Genomic DNA, 24,476 nt, shown 5'->3' with positions numbered 1-24,476 from the left:
TCCATTTTCCTGTCATTTTTCCTATATTTTTTTCTCATCTTGTTGTTTTTTCATTTTTGTTGTTTTTATTTTCTTTTTTTTTCCCTCTCCTTTTTTACTCATATTTCTGCTCATTCATTTTTTCAGTTTTTTCTGTTTCCGTCATCTTTTCCTCGTTTTCTTCTCGTTTTGTTTTTTTTTCTGTTTTCCTTTTGTTTTTTCCTTGTATTTTCTTCTCATTCTTGTTTTTTTCTGTTATTTTTTCTGTTTTCCTGTTTTTTTTATCTGTTTTCCTGTCATTTTTTCCTCATATTTTTCTCTAATTCTTGTTTTTTTTCTCCTTTTTTCCCTTTTTTCCAGTTTGGCTCCTCTCTACTTCAGCGCTCAGATCCTTTGGCTCCTCATCGGGTTTTCGTCTCTCGGGGTTTTCTTCTCGTTTTGTCGGATCTACCTGAACCTGGACCTGGTGCACATGCTCTGTTCGGTCCTGGGTTTTGTCTGACAGGATGGTTGGGGTCAAAGGTCGTGGTGTGTTTAGGAGCCGGTCTGAGGTCTGTCAGTTCTGCCGTCCTCCACTTGGACCAGTTTACTGTTTATATTAAGTTATTTGAATGTTTTATCGTAGTTCTTTTTGTTTTAAAGTTCTGATGTAATGATGCGTTGAACCTGCAGAGGGCGCCGTCGGATCATAAACGCCGTCAGGTGGAGCTGCAGGTCATTCTACATCATGTGATCCAACGTCTTATTCTTATTTATTCATTTATTTTTATTACGTTTACACATGTGTATTGATCATTCATAGTTTTTCATGTGTTGGTTCTGATTGGCTGATGTGACCCAACTTTGACGGATCCTCACTCCTCATTGGTTGTTTTTACTCAGTGCATTAAAGTCGAATCCTGCTCATGAATAATGTGTTTTACTCTTTTACAGTTTCATTTATGAGTCGCATAAATTAAATAAAACATTTACAGCACTGGTTTAGTTTTATTCAGTTGTTTATTTGTCTTTATTTAATCAGAAAAAATAACAAGACACATTTACAACAACATATGAAACACAAGGTAAATATTAAATGATCAACGTAAAGAAGGTTTTAAGATGTGTGAATGAATCTGGAACAAACAGAAGAAATGAATTCTGACGACCTGCACTTTTTCACAGATTAACAGATATTTACAGTCGGACGATTTTACAGTGAGTTAATGTGTTTTCTTTTGTTTTTTTTGTTCATTTTTGGTGGATTCATGTGTTTTTGCTCATTTTTGTTTCATATTTTGTTAATCTAATATTTTCTTCATTTTGTCATTTATTTTGCACATTTTTGTTGCATAATTTATTCATTTAATACTTATTTTCTTTATTCATTTTCATTTATTTTAGGCTAATTTCCTTCCATTTTTTTTTTGTTCATTTCTGGTAGATGAATGTGTTTTTGCACATCTATGTTGTCTATTTTGCTCATTTTGTCTTTTTTTTTTGCTTTTAATTTTTTTCCCCTTTTTTTTTTTTTTTTTTTTTTGCTTATTTTTGTTGCCTATTTAGTTTATTTAATACTTAATTTGTTTATTTTCATTTATTTTAGACTTGTTTTCTGTATTTCTGTTGAATTAATACTTATTTTCTTCATTTTTGGTTTATTTTGCTTATTTTTGATGCCTATGTAGTTTTTTCATACTTTATTTTCATTAGTGTTAGACTTGTTTTCTTAATTTTGTTAAATTTACACTTATTTTCTTAATTTTGTCATTTATTTTGTTGATTTCCCATTCATTTTCTTTATTTTCATTTATTTTACACTTATTTTCTTCATTTTTGTTGAATTAATACTTATTTTCTTTTTATTTATTTTGCTTATTTTGATGCCTATGTAGTTTTAATACTTGTTTCCTTTATTTTCATTAGTGTTAGACTTGTTTTCTTAATTTTGTTAAATTTACACTTATTTTCTTAATTTTTGTCATTTATTTTGTTGATTTCCCATTCATTTTCTTTTTTTCATTTACACTTATTTCTTCATTTTTGTTGAATTAATACTTATTTTCTTTTATTTATTTATTTATTTTGCTTATTTTTGATGCCTATGTAGTTTTTAATACTTGTTTTCTTTATTTTCATTAGTGTTAGACTTGTTTTCTTAATTTTTGTTAAATTTACACTTATTTTAATTTTTGTCATTTATTTTGTTGATTTCACATTCATTTTGTTTACTTTCATTTATTTTACACTTGTTTTCTTCATTTTTGTTGAATTAATACTTATTTTCTTAATTTTTGTCATTTATTTTGTTCATTTCCCATTCGTTTTGTTTATTTTCATTTATTTTACACTTGTTTTCTTCATTTTTCTTGCATTAATCCTTCCTTTTCTGCTGTTATTTGGCTGATCCTTACTTGATGTGGTCTGCAGAAGGCGGCTCTCTGTGTGCAGTTTCCCAGTGTGACTCCATCTCCCAGCATGCCTCACTTCCTCCTCCTGCAGCCTGTGTTCCTCTTCATGCTCGTGCTGGTTTTAATCTGTTTGTGAAGCTGATCTGATTAAAGTCTGCAATGACACACCTGCATGTCATCGACCAATCAGCGGCTGCCGTTTTAACTGGATCAGGTGTGAGTGTGTTGGCTCGACCCCCCCCACCACCACCCACCACCAGGACCCCCACCCCCATCCGGTTTCATCCTGTTCCTCCTGCTTCTGTTTTATGGACGGAAACTCGTGGCTCGTAAAAACACAGGGTTTCACTTGATGTCGTAAAGTTTTCTTCCTGAAAATAAACCCAGAGGTGAAAGTTTCCTCCAGTCAGACGTTTAGATTCTACAAAGTTTATGTTCTTCATGTTCTTATTGATTCACCGAAGGGTTTAAAAACATCTGGAACCAGCCTGTGATTCACCTTTAATCAGAGAACCCGTGGAGCTGGATCAATGACAGTGGATAAAAGGAACAAAAATCAATTTAAAAAAAAAAAACTACAAAATTGTAAATATGTGGGGGAAAAATAAGCAAAAGAAAGTAATAAAGGATATCATAAGCAACAAATTAACAAAAACAGCCAAAGTGATGAATGAAATGAAAAGAATTATAATAAATCAACAAAATAAGTCACAAACTGACAAAATTTAAGAAAAAAAATGAATAAAAACAAGTAAAATAATAAAATGAATAAAAAGTTGAACATTGATTCACCAGTGAAACCCACGGAGTTGGATCAATGAAAGTGGATAAAAATGAACACAAATCAATTTAAAAAAAAAACAACAACTACAAAATAATAATAATGTGGAAAAAAAGTGAGCAAAAGAAAGTAAAAAAGGACAAAATAAGCAACAAAATGAACAAAACAGCCAAAAATATGAATAAAATTAATAAAAATGAATAATAAATCAACAAAAATATAAGTAACAGTAACAAAATAGCCACAAACTGAATAAAAGAACAAGAAAAAAACTAAACAAAAAAAGTGAAATTAGAAAATTATGTTCAGTTAATGACAGACTGGACTGAAAAAGTAATTTTTTTTTCTTCAGTTTAGTAGTTTAGTAGTAGTTTTTGATAAAATAACCTTTGAATTTAATGTGAGTTTTAATGAACGTCTACATGATCAGTGAATTAAATATGGAAAAAAACAAGATTTACACTAAAAAAAAGGCAAAACACAGAAGATATACAATAATAAATGATGATAAATGCAGAAAAGTCTTCACAAAAATACTTGTAGGTTTTTAAGACTGCAGCGATTCCCAAACAAAAAGAATTCCATGTCTGTGGGACTGAAAATAAAAATATATTGCTTGAAAAAACAATGCAAAAGCTAAATCCACCAAATACGACGTGGATGGGACGTGTTTTGCATCATTTTCTTTTCTTATTTACACCTTTTTAATGTTTTTGTCATTTTTCTGTTGTTTTTGTCACATTTGTTTCATCTTTACGTCATATTCTTCTAAATTATCAGTAAATTCAATACAGGAAAACACCTGATTTACACTGAAAAATGATCATAATGATCATAAATGATCATAAATGACTTCTGAAAGGTTAAATATAGATAAAGTGGGTTTGGACGTGGACACACACACACACACACCCATACACACAGCTGGTGGGTCTTTAAGGGTTAAATATCTTTTCCTTCGGATCATAAACGTCTCATACAGAACATCTTAATGATACCCTGTGGTATTTTCGCCTCCAGCTGCAGCGAACACAGCCGCTCTATAAACACATCATCAGACGAGGGACCGCCCCAAACAGGAGGGACCGCCCCAAACAGGAGGGACCGCCCTCAGGCGACTCAGGGCCATGTGACGTGTGGACGGTTTGAACATGACGACCACAGCCTGAACATAAAGAACAGGAGCGACGACAGAAGCGTCCGCTGTGAGTTCCTTCTGCTCGTTTTAATGCATTTTATTATTATTGACTGTGAGAGGGAAAGTGGGCGGAGCCGTCCGTGACGTCACTTATTGGTTGTAGACGGACACTGTGACGCCTCGAGTTTAGCCGATGCTATTTGTTTTGGATTCTTTGGAAACAGAAGTGACCGTATTTGGAAAAGAGGGTGGAGTCAGAGGATTGGAGCCACCCACTGTAAAGACAAAGTGGGCGGAGTCATGATTATGTTTAATGCACATTTTGGAAACAGTACAATTTTTTTTTAGCACAAATTTGTCCAAATAAAAAACACTATCATTGCTTCTTTAACCTCCTGAGATCCAGCAACTCACGTTTGTCGTCTGTGGTGGACGAGTTTTACAGCTTTACTGAAAAAAAGTCCACTGAAAAGGACATTATATATGTAAACAAAAGAAATGTGTCTGAAAAAACAGTTGCATCATGTTGTTTCCAATTAAAGCAAATATTTAATGTCAAAAATGTGAAAAGGTAAACAACAACAACACACACACTGGAATAAACAATAAACAACAACAATGCACACTGGAATGAACAAAAAACAACAACAATGCACACTGGAATAAACAATAAACAACAACACACACTGGAATAAACAATAAACAACAACAACACACATTGGAATAAACAATAAACAACAACAACACACATTGGAATAAACAATAAACAACAACACACACTGGAATGAACAATAAACAACAACAACGCACACTGGAATAAACAATAACAACAACACACACTGGAATAAACAATAAACAACAACAACACACATTGGAATAAACAATAAACACCAACAACACACACTGGAATGAACAATAAACAACAACAACACACACTGGAATGAACAATAAACAACAACAACACACATTGGAATAAACAATAAACAACAACAACACACACTGGAATAAACAATAACCAACATAAACACCATCTGACCACAGAAGTGTATGAAGTCTATGTTTGGAGCAGCCTCTAGTGTCTGTCTGTGGAATTACACTGAACACATTAAAGAACTGGACTCGGTTTTTTTTTTCTGTTTCTGTTCAAATGATCTGATTCTGATTCAATTCCAGTTTGTTGACATGAATATTTAATATCTGGAGGTTTTTAAACATTAGTTAAACCTTTAATGTGTTTGTTTTTAGTTTTTTAGTCGATGTTTTGTTGGATTCTTGATGATGAAGATGATGATGGTCTTTTTGTTAAATTCATATTTTCTGTCTGATTTTCTGTCGTCCATCGTCTTTCCTTCGTGTTTCCAGACTCGTGGCGTTTTCTTCCTCCCTGTTTTGGCGTTGTCGTATTTTTTACCCAAACGCCGTCGTCTTTTCATTCGCTGTGATTAATGACGAGCTGAAAACGGCGTCACATGTGATGGATGAGAGTTAAAGCAGCTGAAAACGCGTCTCATGACTTCATTTATTATTAACCTTCAGGCCTTCGCTTCATGTTTTCACTGCGTTGTCATGGAAACGGAGCAGGAGGAGGTGGTGCATTGTGTGTATGCGGAGGTTCATCAGATAAAAGTCAGGTTTCTGTTCATGAAGCTCAGATTTAACACAAACCTGCTGCAAAAGAAGTGGGTTTGTGTTGTTTTTTAAGTGAATTCATGATAAAAAAGAAAGGAAGAAAATAAACCATTAAATTATTTGGATCATTTTGTTGAATATTTTTATTCATTTTTGTCATTTTTATTTAATTTATTACATATTTTGTTCTTGTATTTGGTAATGTTGTTCATTTTGGGAGTTTGGTTCATTATTTTCTTCTTTTTCTTGTTTATTCTGCTCATGTGGGGTCATTTCTGTTACTTTTTGTTCATTTTTTTTCATTCATCACTTTTTCCTTCATTATTTTGTTCAGTTTTGTTCTATTTCAGTGATTTCTTTTGCATATTCATTTTTTTTTTTTTTGGTCATGTTGTTTTTTTGTTTTTTATTATTCTTTTTTTTGTCATTTCTGTTCATTTGGATTTTTTTTTTTCTTTTTTCTTGCTTATTTTAATGTTTAATTATTTTTGTCGTTTTCTCATCTGGTCCTGGTCCTTTCTGGTCTCTGTAGTCTCATGTGGTCCCGGTATTTGTTCTTTGTGGTCCTGGTCTCTGTGGTCCTGGTCTTTTTGGTCCTGGTCTTTTTGGTCCTGGTCTCTGTGGTCCTGGTCTCAGTGGTCTGGATCTTTGTGGTCCTGGTCTCTGTGGTCCTGGTCTTTTTGGTCCTGCTTTCAGTGGTCCTGGTCTCTGTGGTCCTGGTCTTTGTGGTCCTGATCTTTGTGGTCCTGCTCTCAGTGGTCCTTGTCTCAGTGGTCTGGATCTTTGTGGTCCTAGTCTCTGTGGTCCTGGTCTCTGTGGTCCTGGTCTTTGTGGTCCTGGTCTCGATGGACCTGGTCTTTTTGGTCCTGGTCTCATCTGGTCCTGGTCTTTGTGGTCCTGGTCTCATCTGGTCCTGGTCCTGGTCTCATCTGGTCCTGGTCTCTGTGGTCCTGGTCTCATCTGGTCCTGGTCTCTGTGGTCCTAGTCTCATCTGGTCCTGGTCTCTGTGGTCCTGGTCTCGTCTGGTCCTGGTCTCTGTGGTCCTGGTCTCATCTGGTCCTGGTCTCTGCGGTCCTGGTCTCTGTGGTCCTGGTCTCATCTGGTCCTGGTCTCTGTGGACCTGGTCTCTGTGGTCCTGGTCTCATCTGGCCCTGGTCTCTGTGGTCCTGGTCTCATCTGGTCCTGGTCTCTGTGGTCCTGGTCTCTGTGGTCCTAGTCTCATCTGGTCCTGGTCTTTGTGGTCCTGGTCTCATCTGGTCCTGGTCTCTGTGGTCCTGGTCTCTGTGGTCCTGGTCTCATCTGGTCCTGGTCTCTGTGGTCCTGGTCTCATCTGGTCCTGGTCTCTGTGGTCCTGGTCTCATATGGTCCTGGTCTCTGTGGTCCTGGTCTCTGTGGTCCTGGTCTCGTCTGGTCCTGGTCTCTGTGGTCCTGGTCTCATCTGGTCCTGGTCTCCGTGGTCCTGGTCTCATATGGTCCTGGTCTCTGTGGTCCTGGTCTCTGTGGTCCTGGTCTCATCTGGTCCTGGTCTCTGTGGTCCTGGTCTCATCTGGTCCTGGTCTCTGTGGTCCTGGTCTCTGTGGTCCTGGTCTCATCTGGTCCTGGTCTCTGTGGTCCTGGTCTCTGTGGTCCTGGTCTCTGTGGTCCTGGTCTCATCTGGTCCTGGTCTCATCTGGTCCTGGTCTCTGTGGTCCTGGTCTTCCTGTCGTCCTTTGTGTGTCTGTTGTGTGCAGTGTGTGAATGTGTATCTCAGGCATGTACTGTTTGCACACGGACACGCCCCCTGTAGGCCACAGACACGCCCCCTGTAGGCCACAGACACGCCCCCTGTCCCCCACAGACACGCCACCTGTCCCCCACAGACACGCCCCCTGTCCCGTCCTGCTGGACAGTGTGTTGCCGTGTGGACTCGTCCATGTGTGGAATGTATGGTCTCTATTTTCAGCCTCAGCACCAGTTGTTCTTTTCTTTCCATTCAACAACAGCTGCTTCTGTTTCTGTTACCATGGCAACACGGCGGCGTTGGCGGTGTCCACCTGTATGACGTCACGTATGACGCCATCATCTGCAAAATCTGCACGAGAAAAAAAAAAACACCTCATCATATTTACACTGATAAAAACAACATCAGTTTGGATCCAGAGGGAATTAATGTCATTAAAGTGTGAAAATGAGTGACATCTAGTGGTGAATCTGCAGATATTCTGTTATTATTACATTCTTCTGTTCTTTTTGTTGATCATTTTTGCAATTTTTGTTCATTTTATTGATTATTTTTATTCATCTTAAATCATTTGTAATTTTTTTGTAAATTTTGTGCAAATTTTGTTCATGTTTTGTCATTTTTACCTCCGCCAAGGAGGTTATGTTTTTGCCAGGGTTTGTTTGTTTGTTTGTTTGTTTGTCTGTCCGTTAGTGTGCAACATAACTCAAAAAGTTATGGACAGATTTGGATGAAATTTTCAGGGTTTGTTGGAAATGGGATAAGGAAGAAATGATTAAATTTTGGTGGTGATCGGGGGTGGGGGGGCCCATGGGGGGGGGGCCCACTGATCAGCCTTGGCGGAGGTCTGCGCTCTCCGAGGGCTTCTAGTTATTCATTATTTTTAATCATTTTTGTGTATTTTGTTCATTTTTAATGTTTTTTTTGTTCATTTAATCGATTATTTCTGCTAATTTTTTGATAGTTTTGTTCACTTTTCTTGCTTTATTTAATTTATTTTCTGTCTTTTTGTCCATTTCGTTGATGATCCTCAGCATCCGATTGCGTCAGATTCAAGGATTTTAATATTTAAAACTTTAATCAGCTGAAAACACCGACTTAATTAACAATTAGTGACTTTTTATTTATCTCTTTAACACTGACTTATTTTATAATACAACAGGAGTTAATGCTAACGTTAGGTCAGCTGAAGCCCCGCCCCTTCATCCTACGGGATCTAAGCTTAAAAAAAAAAAAAAAGATATTATAGTTGTTATATTACAGTGAATGTTGATAGATGAGTTATATTTTAATCCTCATTGAATTACTGCAACATTTTCACATATTAATATTTTTCAGTTAAAAGACTATTTTCCAGGTGAAAAAACTCTTAAAACCACATTAAACCTCGACGACTGAGGTAAAACAGACCTGATATTCAGTCTGCTGAGCTATTTAACACAAAACTAGATGTTTCTACTATTTTTACCACAAACTGTGATTCCTTGACTCATAAAATGATCCTAACCTGTTAAACCCTGGTTCATTTGAGTCTGAACCATTTCAGTCCAACACAAACTGATGGATGAACATCGACAGCAGAAAATTCATTCATATAAAACCAAGTTATGATTAAAAACAGTAAATATAAGGCCACATTCATCACAAGGTGTTTGTTGTGCATTAAAATAGTTTGTGTTCATGTTTTAATGAGGTTTTGGATTCACTTTATAGAACGTCACATTTCATTCCAGACACAATCGACCTCATATGTTTTTAAACTCTGGTCCATTTGTTTCCAGTAGGAATCATTTCAGCGTAACACAAAACAATGGATACAGAGGTTAAAGGTCAACTCACTTTATTATCCCTGTGGGGGACATTCAGTCTGTGTTTGGACCATAACACACACACACACACGCACACACACACACACACCACACACACACACACACAACATATATAAAGTACTTAGCATTAGCGATTCACTATTAGCAATTAGCCATTAGCTGATAGCCAAGCCCCATTTCATATAAAACCAAGTTATGATCAGAAAAAAGTAAAGTTAAGTCAACAGTCCCTCATCACGTCTTCATAATATTCATTTATTGTCTTCTTTGTCTCGTTCAGGTGCGTTTCTGTTGGTAAATAAATAACCCTTGTACTGTTGGATGTGCTGAGGGTTAGCTTAGCACTGTTAGCTTAGCGCGCAGAGTTTGTCTCATTGGTCTGTTATATTTAATTATACCATCCATCCATCCTCTCCCTCCCTCCCTCCCTCCCTTCTTTTCTTTCTTCTTTCTTTCTTTCTTTCTTTCTTTCTTTCTTTCTTTCTTTCTTCTTTCTTTCTTTCCTTTCTTTCTTTCGAATACTTCCTGGACTGTGATGTTTTTCTCTTTCTGTGACTACAGGAACAGTAGGAGAACGTTGGTGAATCCCATAAATCTCTGAACAGAATTCGATCATATTTGTTCATGTACAGTTTCTTGGATGAAGCTCATTGTTTTCATGACTCTGGACCTGCAGTGAATGATGGTGTTAGGTGGGGGTGTGTTCAGAAACAGGATGGATCCAGTTGGACTGTCTGTTGTTCAGATGAATTTAGTTTATTCATAATTTAGTTTCAGTGCATGTGTGTTATGACGGGTTTAACTGTGAGATGATGATGATGATGATGATGACTGAAAGTATTTATTCTGAATATGAATGTTAAAAGAAAAATAAATAAACAAATATTTTCAACATAAGACATAAAATACATATTTGAGAAGAAGTATCACTTATAACTACTCCACCCCTCCTCCTTAAATAATTCATAACAATAATAAACATCTTAGTTTAACGTATCTATACTCTAAAAACTGATACTTATTGTTCAATAATTTTGTTTCTGACCTTTATATTATAAGAAGAAAATATAAATAGAATTTACATAATTACACAATAACACACGCATATATACACACACACACACACACACACACACATATACATACACATACACACTATATGCTTGTCCAGCCTTATGACCCCCAGTGAACCCCGGTGACCCCTCCTCATCCCTGTCCCTGTGTTTTAATAGTTTCATGCACACATTCCTTCATCTCTATGTTGAATCTGTCTCAACACAAACACTTATCCTGGTCGTTCATATTAAGAGAATAATAAAGTAATTTTCCCTCTTAAATTAAAGGGTCAGAAACGTTTCATGTGCCATTTCTCAAACAGACGTCATTTTTTTATCTGAAGACTCTGTTTTATTGAACTGTTTACAAAGTATCAGTATCACTGATAGAAAAAAGATATAATTAATATAAAACAAAACCTAAACAGGACTCATAGATGTAAATGCACTATTAACCTTTAATAATAATAGTGTTCATTTTGCATCCAATGTCACGCAGGAGGAATTTCAGTATTTTTACCCTAAATGTTCTTTCTGTCAGTCGTACCACTCAGACCTGTTCATACATGTATTAAACATGGAGATCAGTTTTGAGTTTGGGTCCATGTGGCACTGCTGGACCTGGACATTTTAACCCCCCTCATGAATACAAAATGATGATGATGATGATGATGATGATGATGATGATGGTGTGAATTCCTGAAAAGCAGCCGCTCTAAAACCTAATGAGGATGTAAATAAACCTGCATCGAACTGTATTTATGAGTTTTTATCTTCAGTTTATGACGTAATGACAGCCTTTCTCATCGTTATAAAATATTATGTGGTTGAAATGTTTCACATTAATCGATAAAACCTCGTTCACTTTCACTCTTTATGAGAATTAAACCTTTCATCAATAACATTAATAAAAGTCTCAATGTCATGTGGTTGCATGAGGCAGCTTCATCTAAAAATATGTTGGTGTTTAATTTCAGGACTAATCTGGAAGTTGTACCCCCCCCTACACACACACACACACACACACACACACACACACCCGCAGACCCCCCCCGTCCACACTTTAATCTGAACCACATTTCTGCTGTCATGAATACAACAGGACCACATGACCCTGACTCTGTTCACAACCAGCTCCACTGTTTTCACCTTAACCGTTTACATCCGACACAATGGACCCTCCACTGCGCATGTCACAGTATGAAAATCTGACGCCTTCACAGATTGTCGGAAATTCAGCTACTACAGATTCAACCCGTGATGAGGAGGAACCAGGACGTGACGCCATGTGAGTTTCAGCCTTGTTTATTACTGACACGTGCATGCAATTAAAGCGTTCATTTAAAAGACCATAGTGAAAGAAAGTAGCTTTAGTTATCCAAAAGAAAGAAGTCATAAAATTCAACAGCATAGAATAAAAACATTAAAGTCATAAAAGTGAGATGAACTCAGTACAAAGAGTGAAGAACTTATATTGTACTATGATTTGAACATCAGGATTTTTGTAATTAACAAATTACACAAACTGATTTTGATTATTAGAATGTGTCGTTAGTTTACTAGCTGTGAACCAATTGATTAATTAATTATTTGTTGTATCTTTACTTGCAGCTGATGCTCTTCCACTTAAAGAATAAATTAAAAATATATGTACACTTTATTATTATTATGTTAAATGGCAAAATGCTGTCATTATTTGGTGTAACTAATTTCTTGTTTCTTTCAAGTTTTTAAGTGTGTCTTTATTTGGATTTCTTATATATTTTTTTGCTATCATGTCTATTATTTATTTTAATGTAGAGGCCTAAGACACTTGTCTTGGTGTCTGATCCATATTTACTGTTTTTAGTTTTCCTTTCATACAGTATCAACTGGCATCAGAGTCAAACACCATATGATTCAGGAAAACATCAAGATTCATCTGTTTTATTTTATAGTCAGTATTTTTAACCTTTCCTAAAGCGGTTCCAGGATTTTTTTTATTTTAAGAAAGTAACGCTGCAGAACGTTGAATGCATTAGCTGTGAATCCTCTAGATGTGTAAATAAGACGTTTGTTTCACTGCAGGACAGCTGAGAAACCCCACTTGAACCTGAACAGGGCTGGATGACATGATGGAACAGAATATGACTTTGTTTTGTTTCTCTCCTGGAGACTTTTCCTTTAAATTCAACTTGTAAAAACGTCGGAATGTCCGATCTCCGAGTCGTCCCTGAAGTGGCCGGCTGCATGCTCCGCCCCCTGAGCCCGGTGCGTTCACGGCCCGTCTTTCCGGAGAGTTTGAAAGTTGTCAACAGCGGGAGGAGGAGGCGCAGACCCGGGACGGACGCGGCTTCGGACGGATCCAGAGCTCCGAGCGGGAGGAATGGGCTGCGGCCACAGCAAGGTGAGTCCCCGGCACCGAACCCGGCCCGAACCCGTCGGTCCGGGCGAGAGAAGAGGCTCCGGGTCCGCTGGAGGTCGGAGGGGGGGCTCATTAGCAGGCGGCCGGGATCCGCTGCTGGTCCGCGGACACAAAACGTGCCGAGAATGAACCCCATAACCAGGACCCGGACCCGGACCGACCCGGACTCCTTTAAAACACGACTTTTGTCAAAAATACTTAAAGCTAAACTTTTGTCGCAGGTGCTGAGTTTTGTGGAGTCAAAGTAACGCGTAAAAGCCGTTAGCTGGTGGTTTGGTGAACATCTGTTTTCAATCTCACATCGTGTTCGAGTCGTTTTTCCCACGATTGTGTCCGAAAAAAGCCGAGTGTTTGTCTCACCTGAACATCTGCCTGTGTGGACCCTCTGAGGCTGATGGAACTGTTCTGAGGTTGGACTCAGTTTAGGGAGGTTTTCCAGAACTTTTGTCTCTGAAAATGACCTGATGAAGAGGAATGTGTTCCACAAGGATTCCCATCAGGTCCGAAAAGGGAAGAATCCTGAGAGTTCGGCTGATTTGACATGATTTAATGACCTTTTTATTATTTTCAGGCAGCAGTATGTTATCAGTATATTACATCATGTATAGAACTTCTATATGTAAAGAAAAAAACAAAAAGCCACTTATACAGAGGAGCAGTGACAGAAAGAACAAAAATGTACACAGAAAACTCAATAATGTTTATGAGAAATAATTAGTATTTTTTCCATTCCATCCTTTCCTTTCAGAACCCCTTTTCCCTGTAGGAGATGAACACCTGACATAAGGATGTAACCATATGACAATTTCATATCACCGTTATTGTGACCAAAATTATCACGGTTATCATTATTATCATGGTATTGTAGAAATGTGCTCAAAATGTTCAAAAAGTACTAATACACACACTGAAATAATTGAACCAAGTTGTATTTTGAAAAAAAAAAAAATAAATAAATAAATAAAGGCAAAATGTATGTTCTGTTGCAGAAACATTCAAATATTAACATGTAAACATCAAACATGCAAATGTGCATTAAAGATGGAACCTTATAGCCATTGTTTGACCATTTTCCAGATTAAGTTTGAGTTGAAAGTGCAGTAATCGAACACAGTTATCATGATAATTGGAATTTAAACAGTAATACTAACTGTCGGGGATTTTACCATGGTTTATCATTATACTGGTAATCGTTACGTCCTTAACCCAACATTTAAAGTGTAGCTTGAACCAGAGGTTTCCATGGGTCTATACACGCTAGCCTCATCAGGTAGAATCAGCTCCTAAACCTGTTACAAAATCAACCCAGTTTTGCCAATTTTATTTATTTATGTATAAAGTTTATTTGATAGGGACAATGCAAATTACATAATATAACTCCTACCTGTTACAAACCAGCTGTAGTAACTGATGAGTCACATAAAGAGATTACAACTATTGGTAGTTTCCATCTGCAGTCCCTGGTCAGGCTTTTAGAAGAAGAAAGAAAGAAAGAAAGAAACGGAGATCATTAAGATTGCATAAAATGACATGTTACAGTCACAGATGTAAAAAAAAAAAAAAAGCAATACAAATATAGCAAATATTTACATCAAAGTTACATAAAACTTCAGTAAATTCAGAATCGTTAAAAATGCTCTCATCTCTAGTTTTGCTTTAGCCTCTGACACTTTTGTTAAGTTTTTAGATAAGATAAGATAAGCCTTTATTTGTCCTATTAGGGGAATTTCCAGGTTACTGCAGTGAAGCACAAAAAGCACTAGAGCAGAAGAAGAGCAAAATGACAAACTAAGACAGATGGACAAAGCTCTGTTTAGTTTACAGCTGTGTGTGTGTATGCTGATCATACACACATCATTTTCTGTCTTCTTGTCTTTCTGTGGACAGTGTGTTCCACAGCGGAGAACCTTTGCTAGAGAACGGTGACGGCCCATGGAGGTCTGTCCATGTGTGGTTTTACGGTTACCACCGGCTGCACCTCTGATGTTTCTGACAGTTTTGTAAACATTTAAAAGGCAGTTTCAGCTTTGAGAATTGTATAAAATGACCCAGACTGAGCAGATGATACTGCGTCAGTATGTGACAGTGGGTGTACTTTAACAGACAGTTTATCCCCTTTAACCTCTATCCAGTCCTCCATGTATTTTATTCTATTTTTCACAGATTTAAAGATAAAACTGATGGAAAACATGCAACAAGTGAAACATGATCAAACATAGAACTGATGATTCATGAAGAATTAGGAGAAAAATGTTCAAATGTCCAGTAAAAATCTGTCCTTTCATCAGTTATTAAGACCAGACCTGAGTCCAAACTGTGGAAAAACTAAAACAGATGAAGAGTTTGTCTGTGATTCTGCTGAGCCTTAAACCGCAGGTCAAACCCTGAACTATACGAACAGATCATGAAGCTTTTGTTTAAAACGTCCTGTTCTTATTTTCTACTGGTGGTCGCTGCTTCCACATCCAAGTGAAACCAGCTAAAGGACCTGTTCTTCAGGGGTTAAGGAGTTCTTTCTCCTTCATATTGCATCGTTTTTATCTGCTTTTTATTTATCTCTGCACACACGTCTGGTAACAATAACAGTTCAAATCTTACCTGAAATGATCTTCACATTCTCTTCCTAAATCTGCAGCTGCTCATGAAACCCTGAGTCAGTGATTGTGTGTTTGTGATTCGGCTCAAATCTCTGCATTCTTGGCATCATTTAGGAAACATATTAGTGTAAACGGGGATTTTGGGTCAAACTGAGGCAGAAGTGTTTCCATGCAACTGGTTCAGACGTCACAGAAAACAGGTTTTTCTTAGTTTATGGTTCTATGTGTTGTATTTCTACTTTAAAGAATTAAAAATGAGCTAAACTGATCATTAGTGTTTAGAATACAGATCTGTGAAGTTCTGCTGATCTAACGATTTTAGAGATGAAAAGAATTTAATTCCAACAATTTATATATATATATATATATATATATATATATATATATATATATATATATATGTATATATGTGTGTGTATATATATATATATATATATATATATATATGTATATGTGTGTGTGTGTGTGTGTGTGTATTATATGTATATGTATGTGTGTGTAAACACTCTATTAAACACAGCAATATGTATTTGACAATATATTATCAATATGAAAATTAAACAAATATACATAACTAAGTGCAGAAATATTGTTATTAAACTTCTGTGGTTCTACAGTTTAATTTTAGTGTAATTTTAGTTTAATTTTAGTAAATTTTAGTTTAGTTTTAGTCTAATTTTAGTCTAATTCCTGCTCATATGGACTTAAATTTAATGTCGATCAGTTTCTTCTCGGTTCAGACTCTTCGATGTCGTCCGTCCTGGACTTTCAGGAATGTCCAGCTCCATAAACACCTGATGTGACATCGTGAGAACAGACAGAAATATCTCTGTGAAGGCGTCGCTGTGGGCGGAGTCTTAACCGATCGATCAGTAAACCCCTGGGCTGGATCTGTGACGTGGGTCCTGTTGGTCCGCAGCCTCGATTTAACGGTTTATTTGTGGGTCCGTGGTCGTGTTCTCGTCTCCGCTTCATGTCGACACTTTTATTTATGGCTTCAGAAAAACAGCTGGTTGACAATGACGAAGGGGCCCAACCTGAGGTCCGGGGGCCTGGGGGGGAGGGGGTGGTGGTGGTCCTGACCTGACTGGATCAGTGAAGTTCAGGCCTGTCGTCGTCAGATTGAAAGTTCAACCCCGAGGCCTGAAACCAGATCCAGTAGATCCGGTCTGATCAGACCCAGGAGGCCCTGAAACAGGTTCAGGATCCTCAGTGTTTAGAAAGTGGAAAACACTGAGGATGGAAACAAACCTCTGTTTACCTTCTGTTTCTGTCAAAGTATTAGAAGAACAGAATTTAGAAGAATACACTTTATGAAGAAGAACAGTTACTGACATTTAATCACACGTGGTCTTGATTGACATCTGTTCAGGCCTGTTTAGGTCCAGTTCATCTGAACCGTCTGGATTTGTGTTTCACAGACTGTTTATTTAGTTTGTAGTGAATTAAAACCATGTAAATATGTCAGTCATGAGCGTCTGTGTCAGTTTCTACGCTCAAACATCAGCAGCTTCAGACACTTTGGGAAAACCTGTTCAATGGAACCTGGAGTGAATGTTCATTTAGTTCTGTTTCATACATGTTCGGTTCTGTCAGTAACCTCCGATCTGGCCCACTGTCCACTAGGTGGGTATACTGGTCCTGATACTGGTTTACTGGTGCTGATACTGGTTTACTGGTGCTGATACTGGTTTACTGGTCCTGATACTGGTTCACTGGTGCTGACACTGGTTTACTGGTCCTGATACTGGTTTACTGGTCCTGATACTGGTTCACTGGTGCTGATACTGGTTTACTGGTGCTGATACTGGTTTACTGGTCCTGATACTGGTTTATTGGTCCTGATACTGGTTTACTGGTCCTGATACTGGTTTACTAGTACTGATACTGGATTACTGGTACGGATACTGGTTTACTGGTACTGATACTGGTTTACTGGTACTGATACTGGTTTACTGGTACTGATACTGGTTTATTGGTCCTGATACTGGTTTACTGGTACTGATGCTGGTTTATTGATTCTTGTCTGCTATCTTAAACCAAGGATGCACTGGTTGGTGACTCATGTGGACTTTTCTGGCAAAAATCCCAGGATGCATTTCGTGCTACTGTCGACTTACAGACACGTGTGTTCTTAGGAAGTCCATTCTCTTGGACCATTTTTACTACGACTAAATTCGCAAATCTGAACTCAACAGACTTGACATTGACAAACTTCTCGTATGTCAACTAGTTTCTTAACCTGCATTCGACTCAAACTCATATTTCTGTGTTTTTTTTTTTTTTGTTTTTGTTTTTGGTGAAGTCGAAGCTGAACATGAGTCAGGATCATATGTTGATGATGAAGGTCTGTGATGACGGTTGTTTACGGTTGGAGAACGTCATCAGGGAGAAAACTGGCTCATCTGGTTGTGTTGTGATTGATTGTGTTTTTCTGGATGGTTTTGTTTCCCCTTGGTCAACTTCTGGCTGAAGGGGTGTTGTAATCATTTTTTCATCTGTCTGTCTGTCTGTCTGTCTCTGTCCATTCAACGACATAATCGCTTTATCTGTAGAATACATTCAGATATCTGCACCACATTTATCCTGTGGATGCATCTGGGCATGGAGCAGAAGAATATTGAACACATGTGACCTTTGACCTACTGTTTCCAGGTCCAGTGTCCTTGTGCAGTTCTAATATCTGAGTACTTTCACACATAAATATCCAATCCACTTTATTTTTACCGCACATTTAAATAACAAGAACGTTTCCAAAGTGCTGCACATCATACAAAGAATAAAACAATTAAGAGAAATACTAAAAACAATACATAAGTACATAAAAGTACAGGAATGCTCTAAATAACACAAAATCAAACAGTTAAAAAGGCATAAAATCAATAAAAGTAAATAAATAAATAAAAGACACAGAGGACGACAGAACTCACACTATATGAATGTAATAAGTTTGACACAAAAACAGTCTGATCTAAAATGCCAGAACTGGAACTTTAACAGAATCTTACTCTATATTTGGCCGAAGGGGATTGAAAGTGTGAAGCAGGTTACGTTATCTGTGTTGTGGCGAACATGTTCTCATCGATGAAGTCATCGACAAGACACAGCTGCATGTTTCGGCTCGACCATGAACCGAAGCTGAACTTTAATAAGACAACACCTCACAGGTTGAACGTGGATCAACACCAGGTCCCAGCAGACGAGCAGATGGAACCATGACCACTGGTACCATGACCACTGGTACCATGAACACTGTTACTATGGTCTGAACCTGGACTGAACCTGAGCCCAGACCCAGACCATACCTGGACTGACCCTGAACTGAACCTAGTCTGAACCTGGTCTGAACCTGGTCTGAACCTGGTCTAATACAACTAATGCAATTTATATGTAGAATATTGAAAAAAAAAAAAGAAAGTTTTTTTGTATCAAATATATAGTTTGTTTATATTCCAAACATGGGATTTAAAGGGTTAAAACAACATAAATCTAGCCGGTCTGTTGTAGTGGTGGTCCTTATCAGGGCTGTGTATTGGAAAGAATCTGGCGACATGATACAAATCACAATACTAAGATCACAATATGATAGAACACATTATATCATGTTACTGTTAAAAAAGGCAATTTTGTTTGTTTCTTTTTTGAAACGATTATTTCCTTGAAAAATTGAATTACACTCGAAATCTGCACAAATACTAAACACATTTTTATTTGATCACAACAGGATCTAATGTTATATAAAATGTTCCTGTGTTCAAACTGAAATTATTTTACAGACATGACAGTTTCAGATCCTGTTCAAATGTTCAGATTCTATTAGTTCAGAACTAACATCAGAACAGGATTTTTGTCCCATCAAAGGAACTAACATTATTTAACAAGAGTGTTAAATCATAAAATAAAATATAAACAAAAAAGAAAAACATAAATTAACCTCCACAACAATATCTGCATTTGAATAAATACCTAAAACCATCGATACAGTACTTTTTAATATGGATACAGTATTGTGAAATGACATATTGTGATTTATTGCAGTACTGATATTTTCTTACCCCTCTGGTCCTTATCGGGTTAACTCAGCCTCGTGCTGCATTTAAGGACATGGAGGTGGTTCTTGCTGGCTTGTCTTCACCATGGTGGTCATTTAAAGGTGTGGTCATGTGACAGCTCCGTCCTTCTCATTGTAGTTGGATTTCCAAACACATGCAGATTAGACACTTCCATCGCTCTGATTAGACTCAGGTGTAAATCTGTTACGTAACGGGAAAGCCCAGTAAATCTTTGATGAGCTCAGAATAGACCAGAGGAAGAGCAGTGAGTCAGACGGAGGCTTTAACTCAGACCAGGTCCTGATCTTAGATGGTGATCCATCTGAACAGGTCATGTGATCTTCTGTTTTTACAGTATTTCACAGAAGGTGTCGTGTTGCGACATTAGCATGTTGTTGGTAGCTGTTAGCATTAATGTGCTAGCCCAGTGAGTTTATTCCAGTCTAATTATGTTTATTTATGATGTTTCTGCTTTAAGGTCTTTGGTTTTGTGTCTTTAACCTGCAGATTCTGTGGAACATCTTATTTTGTTATCTTTTGCATTTGTTCGTTGTTGGTGTAGTGTTTTTTTTGCAAGTTTATTATTAGTAGTAGTATTTTATTGTTTTTTATTCATTACTATTTCTAGGGTTCAGTTGCCTATTTTATTACTGTTTCTTTAGTTATTGTTGTTATTATTTCTTATTTAATTTTTATCTTCCAGTTCTTCTACCTGAACACATGATGTTGTGCTGTGACTGGAACCTTAACCCTTTAGGGGTGGAGTTTTTTTAAATATTCAATTTTAATGTCAAGATTTCAAAAAGTTGTTCATTTCATTCAGTTATGTTGCTTGTCACAATATTGCAATTTTAGCGCTTAAAGGGTTAATTTCCCAGAGGCTCTGCCACAGGGAATAATAAAATTCAATTTAATCTAATCTCATGTAATTTTATGTAATGTAATCTAGTGTAATTTTATCTAATCTAGTGTAATTTTATCTAATCTATTCTAATCTACTGTAATTTTATCTCATCTAATATAATAGTGTACTTTTATCTGATCTAATCTAATCTATTTTGCTGTTGAATTAATAGTGACTTGCATAACGATGTTAGTTTTTTCTCAGATCACTAATATGGTGGCATATTTTTGTTCTATATAATAGACGATCATCTGCATAAAGGGATTTTTTTTGATTGTTTCTTTTGTCTCATGGCTGAATTTGTGAGTGTTTGAGGATGTTTGATGGTTTGTGAAGTGTAACGTGTTGTGAGTCGGATTTCCACAGATGCTTTTACAGTTACATTAGAGGGTGAAAACATTTGGACTCATGGTAAAGGCGGCCATACACTGTGCGATTATTTCGATTGTTGCACGGAGCTCCATCTCAAACTGTGCGACTCAATCGTAAAGTCAGGCTCACGATTCCTGTTCTCACACTGTACGGACCGATGCTCGTATGTGACCTGACTGCTCACACTGTAGGACCATACACCAGAGGATACACCACACTGTAGGACCATACACCAGAGGATACACCACACTGTAGGACCATACACCAGAGGATACACCACACTGTAGGACCATACACCAGAGGATGCACCACACTGTCGGATCATACACCAGAGGATGCACCACACTGTAGGACCATACACCAGAGGATACACCACACTGTAGGACCATACACCAGAGGATACACCACACTGTAGGACCATACACCAGAGGATGCACCACACTGTCGGACCATACACCAGAGGACGCACCACATGTTCCAGTGTTGAATCCAGAAATACAACGTTAAAACACCAAGGAATCTGAAGTGCATAGACGATTGTGTATTGGCGTGAGTCACAAAATGGTAGTGCTAAACAAAAACCAACGAGCTGCTTTGGTAATATGTGCCATTATCTGTGAGGAATCCAAACAGAAGAAAATACGACCACGTGTTTGGTGCAGGAATTGTTTGTCCACACGTGGACAGTATGGGCTGTCAGTCCTACAGCGAAGGGAACTAGAGGGAAGATGCAACAGATAAACTTCACTAGACCAATAGCCAGCTACTGTTAGCTTAGCATTAGCTTACAGTAGCTGGCTATATTGTATAGGCGCATGCACAGTGTGAGAATTTGAGGCCCATGGGCTCGTGGCAGTGCTTTGACAGTGCCATACCCGAGGAGCGAGCAGGATTTCAAACAGCTCCGTTTTCCATGCGAACACATGATTGCTGGTCATGAGGTGTTCATGTCTTCTCTTAGCCCATGTCCACTGCACCAAGCAGCACACACCATCAGAGGAACATCTGGACCCAGCCCAGAAAGAGTCGCACCAGTGAGAAATCGTCTCTAAAATCTTAAAACTGTTGGAATGAAACACTGACACAATTGTGGACAAGTGTTTATTTCAGACGTATTGGACAAACACTGGAGTAATATGGACCAAAAGGATGCACAAATACAACAACACACACACACACACACACACACACACAGAACTGGTCTATATTTAATAAACCTATGAGTCTGGTCTGTTCTGGTCTCGTAGCTCTGGTCCAAACCCTTCTTCTTCTACATAGATAAATTCCGTGTGGAGCCCTGATGTCTGGAGCAGATCCAGGACCTGAACGCACCGCCACATGTTCAGACTGGCTGCTGGACTTTGGCCTGAGGTGCAGAAGCTCCGTCTGAATCCTCCTCCTTCTTCTGTGTCCTCATGTTCCTCAGCTGATGTTTCGCTCCGCTCATCTGAACATCCGCATGACCGCTAGTTTTACTGAGGAGGGTGGAGATGTTGTGCGTCACCATGGCAACCGAGTCAGCACCTCATGAAGGTTAGATCATTGTTGTGAAGGTGTGAGATGATGCGTCGGCTCAGATGGAGCAGTTTTTAGTCCAACTGCCTGAAGGTCCGACGGACTGTTGGTGTGAGTCGGCGTCTGTCGTCCATAAACTTTTTCAAGAAACTTCTCCAAAACCTTCAGCCAGAATCTATTGAAATTCGTAGCAGAGGTTCCATGGGGTTAGGTCTACCAAGTAGCTGCGTGAATTTGACCCCCACCCAACGAAAATCTCCGGATAACTAGTCTCATTCATTTGTGCTGTTAAAATTTTCGTTAGTGCTGTTATGGTTTTCGAGTTTTTAACAATTCTTTTATAGGTCATTCTGAGGTCAGCTAGCCCCACCCCCAACCCCAGCTCCAAAATTTAGCGGAAATGGTGGCGTTTGTTTGTTCTTCATTTGTGCCGTTTAAATTTTCCTTTGTGCCGTTAGCGTTAACCCCGCCCCCCTCCACTCCAAGTTAACTACCAGAAATGGTTTTGTCCGTGTTTCCCCTTCATTAAAATGCTTCAAAAACTCCTGAAGCACAAACGAGTTTCAAGAGATGAAGTTGTGTAAGTTCGTCCACGCTCGTTTTTTTTTTTTTCCCCACGTTGTTCTGTTGGGTGTGTTTTTCACTCAGCCTCCGGTCGACCAATCCAGCTCTTGGGTTGTCGGCTTGAACAAGAACTCCAGGTAAATATTTTTGCAAAAAAAAAAAATCAGTTTTGGGCCACATTTACCTGCATCTGAACAGAGCCTAACGTAGAACAGAACCTGACAACCTCACACATTCAACTGGGGTCTACTCAGACAGAACAGACGCTGACGTACAGGGACACTGGGGCTGTTGGTCTGTCGTTTCAGTGGTTCTTAGATCTGTGACGTGAACCTGGTTGTGAAGCGTCTGTGATTAAATAGTTCCTGTTTTTTTTGTTGTTTTTTTTGTTCTTCTGGTCGATGAGGATTTAAATAGTTCCTGTGAACCAGCTCTGAGGTCTGGACCATGTGGTGAGACCTGGTCCTCCTCCTGTCTGTGGTTTTAAGGTCTGTCCGTCTGTCCGTGTCTGTATATCTGTCCGTCTGCCTGTTTTAACAACTCAGTCCATCTGGACGACGGAGACAAATGGATGAGTGTGACCCAGAGGCAAAAATGCCGACTGTGTTTAGTGACAGTGAAGTAAACACTGGATCCTGGATCCTGGGCCCACTAGACCAGTTTGAGTCCATTTGAGACCAGAGGTGGATTCTGTCTGAACAAATATTCACTCAACTATTGAAATCCTCAGGAATGGAGGAAGTGAACGCTGTAAAAAAATCAACCACCAATGACTTCATTACCCAGAAATCTGGGCGTCGCTCGTAGTCAGTCATAAGTCAAAGCTTCTACACATTCTTTTCTTATGGATTAATGTTCAGATAAAAGCTGGAACTGGAACAACACAGTCCAGCAGTTTCCTTTAGTCTGAGCCTTTAGTGCTGTTCAACAGGTTTTTCATATTTACTGTTGGAGTCAGTGAATAATCAGATCCACCTCCGTCATATCGGACTGAAAACTGTTAAACTGTCATTAAAAAATCATCTGTTTCATTGATTTGATGAAGATTCTTTTATGGATCAATCATTTCATCGACTCTAGAAGAAGAAAAATACCAGAAAATTAAACAAATCTGAGGATTTGAGAAACATATGTTTGTTATTTTTACTGAGAATGTCAAACTTTAATTCAAATTTATTTTATTGGATTTTATTTATATATATATATATATATATATATTTATAAGGGTTTTTCTTAACCGGGGAACAAGGGCGCTGTGCCCTCATACTTTCGGCTAGCAGCCCCTTACCGAAATTCCGATTTTTTACAAATTTTTTTTACCCCAAAGCTCAAAGTTACGCCATACACTTATAGTTACATGCAACACAGTACTTACACAACATGCAATCTTTCCAAAAACGATCTTTTCCCGGCAAAACTATCACAGTAACAACACATGACAATGTGCCTGGTCATCAAAAACGATAATTATTCCAAAACTATTGTAAACATATTAGGTAGACCGTCTGATGGTTCAAAACGACACGAATTGGCGTCTTTTCAGACCG

At 38.0% G+C, this 24,476-nt stretch overlaps 1 pseudogene; it reads left to right on the top strand.

Moving 5' to 3' along the window:
* The first annotated feature begins 12,721 nt into the window (after window positions 1-12,721).
* LOC115427522 (coiled-coil domain-containing protein 69-like) overlaps window positions 12,722-24,476 on the top strand; it is a 30,007-nt pseudogene continuing 18,252 nt past the window's right edge.

This window comes from Sphaeramia orbicularis, chromosome 10 (genome assembly GCF_902148855.1).
Source record: "Sphaeramia orbicularis chromosome 10, fSphaOr1.1, whole genome shotgun sequence".
NCBI lineage: Eukaryota > Metazoa > Chordata > Actinopteri > Kurtiformes > Apogonidae > Sphaeramia > Sphaeramia orbicularis.
The sequence above is the reverse complement of the archived record's forward strand: the minus strand, read 5'-3'. Positions and strand labels throughout refer to the sequence as shown.